The sequence below is a fragment of the Cnephaeus nilssonii genome, assembly GCF_951640355.1.
Source record: "Cnephaeus nilssonii genome assembly, chromosome: 8".
In the NCBI taxonomy this organism is placed as follows: Eukaryota; Metazoa; Chordata; class Mammalia; order Chiroptera; family Vespertilionidae; genus Cnephaeus; species Cnephaeus nilssonii.
The window spans coordinates 88,565,588-88,568,571 of NC_137079.1; positions in this window are offsets into that span (position 1 = coordinate 88,565,588).

Genomic DNA, 2,984 nt, shown 5'->3' on the forward strand with positions numbered 1-2,984 from the left:
ACGCGGGCTGCCTCCACAGCTGTCAATACCTCCTCCTACCCCCCCCCCCTCGGACTTTCCCAACAATTTTGCGCACGCGCCGACCCCTCCCTGCAACTCCCCAACCCTCTGCCCTTGCACATGCGCAGAATTATAGCTGTTCCCGGCTCTCCCATCACTTCCTTGGTGGCAACCCTCCTACCTCTTTTCCTTGCGCGTGCGTGCAAGCCCTCCTTTGCTCAGCCTCGGAGGTGGAGAGACGGTGGGACTGTGGGCCTGAAGATCCATAGACGATATATCAGTCTATAAGCATTTAGTCTACTGTTCCAGGAAAACACATCAGGGTGCAGCTTAAGCGAAAAGAAAAAATGTCCTATTGCCAGTGTCTAAACGAACAACGGAACGTGTCTCCGAGACCATCTGTATTGGATGGACACACGCGTGCTTAAAACAACCCCGCCCGTGTGCAGAGTCCTTGCTGTATGCCAGCGCTTTGCGGGAGTTATCGCACATAAGCTTCAGAACAACTTTATGAGGTAGGTACTATTTTGTTTGCAGACCAGGAAACCAAGGCGGAGAGACTTTAGGTAATTCTCCAGGTAGCAAGCATGTGGGTGAGTCCGCATCTGTCAGATTCTGGAGCCCGAGGCATTCTCCTTGCTGTGCAATCCCACGGGAGCACACACAGGAGGCGTGGTTTCCCCTGCTCCACGACCGTGTGTGTGTGTGTGTGTGTGTGGTGTGTGTGTGTGGTGTGTGTGTGGTGTGTGTATGTGTGTGTGTATGTGTGTGGTGTGTGTGTGTATGTGTGTGTGTATGTGTGTGTATGTGTGGTGTGTGTGTGGTGTGTATGTGTGTGTGTGTGTGGTGTGTGTATGTGTGGTGTGGTGTGTGTGTGTGTGTGTGTGTGTGTGTGTGTGTGTGTGTAGTTTAGGAGTACTTAAATTTGCCGTAGTCCTCCCAGGTCCTGTTGCAAAGACGCTTTGGTCGAATCCAGTTTACCTCACCATGGTACCTGTCCTTAAGCATTCTCTCAGTATGGGAGAGGTTGAATGGGCAGTGTATGGGTGTCACGTAGAGTAATTAAAAAAAAAAAATGGCCTGTTAAGTGAACTGAATCTAGCAAAGATGGGTTTCCATTGTGTGACACACTGATAAAGTAATAATACCTAGTTACCACGTATTTTCTGTGGCAGGCACGGTGCTAAACTATTTATGGATAGATCCTGTTTATCTCACAACAGCCCTAAGAAGTAGGTGATAGCCTCATTTTACACATGAAACCCGAGACTCAGACCAAGAGACTTGCCCCAAAGTGTTACAACTAGTAAGTGGAAGCACAAGACCTAGACAAATCTGTGTCCACCTTAAAAACGAGGTGCTATGTCATGCAAGTAAAATGATGATAAACTTGTCAGTATTTTAACACCTTCCTTAAAAATTTCTTTCAGTAGTTCATTTGCTTGGTAGAGTTATCCTTTATGCCAACAGGCTAGTTAAGATGAAAAAAAAATTTAAACTGCGATTGATCTGAAATTATTAGATTTTAAGATTATTTTTGATTGGTTACCTTTTTCCTGATTCCAAATTATAATGCAGTTTCTAAAGAATCCAACAGTTTAAAATCTGGGGTATTGCTGTGTTGTGGTTTTCCTTCCAGTTTTTGTTTAAGTATATGAAGACATATGTCATTGTGAAGGTTAAAACAATGAATATATAAGTGCAGGAAGTATTAAGGAGTGAGGAAATGAAGAAGGCTGGCACATTTGCATTATGAAGGTACAATTGAAAAAGAAATGGATTTTAGTAATTTCAGATCTAAAAGTAACATGGCTAGGCTAAGTAGTATGTGTATCTTATATCTGTATGGTACTTTTGTGAACTGGTTAAGTAAGTGGACTCTGGAATCAAATTGCCTGGGTTTGAATCCCAGCCCTGCTACTTGCTAGCTGTGACCCTACAGGAGTTACTTTTTCTGACTTCAATTTTCTGTTAAAGCAGTAATGCTAGTGCCTCGTTGGATGGTTGTAATGATGTAAATGAGCTAATATATTTAAGGCATTGAACAATGCTTGGCATATTAGTAATTATTAACTAATAGTCTTTAACACTGATCTTTCAAAATGGCTTCTTTAAGGAATGTTTTAAAAGTCAAACTGTAGCTAGTGCCATTAGGAATTAGCATTCATGTTCAAGAGTCTTTTAAAATGATAAATTAGCCTGACCTATGATTGTTGCCGAATACGAGTAATGATTTCTGTCAGATAAATAAAGATGGTAATTTGTATAAGAGTAACCTGGAAATTGAATGGTTTTATTGCTCTTTCTAAATGTTAAAGTTAAAAAAAATCAGGCCAGACTAAAATATATAAAGTAAAAACCATCCAAATTTCTGTAATCCAGAGATAATTACATATTCTTTGTATTTTAAAAATATAATGTACCTTTGGGGAGAATCAGCTAGGGGAAGTCTAGATAAGTGATATATTTGGGGAACTTATTTTCAAGACTATATTGAACTTCATGAATTGGTAAATTTTTATCTAGCTCCCTTTTAGTATAGTCTGTCAAGAGAATGACAATATAAGATTGCTAATGTTGTTTATAAATAATACCATTGAGTACCTACTCTGTCAGGTACTGTGCTAAGTATATATGCAATTTTCACTTGAATTCTCAAAATAACGCATGAATTGGGTACAATTATGATCTCCATTTTGCACAGACTAAAGTTTATATGGAGGTTACTTTTAGATTTAAGCTATTTTGTTTAAAATCTTTTTTAATAAACCCAAAATATTTAATTAAAGCTCTTGATTCACTAAAATGGGAGAAAACAAGATCAAGTAACATGATTCCTATGCTTGAATAAAAAGCCCAATTGAAAAAAATGAAAAGTTTTATTTGACCACAAGGGGGTGCAAATTCCCGAGTTGAATTTCAAAGGAAAAAAAGAAAGAAAAAGCGTTTAGACCATAAAATTCACAGGTAAGAAACTAGTAAGA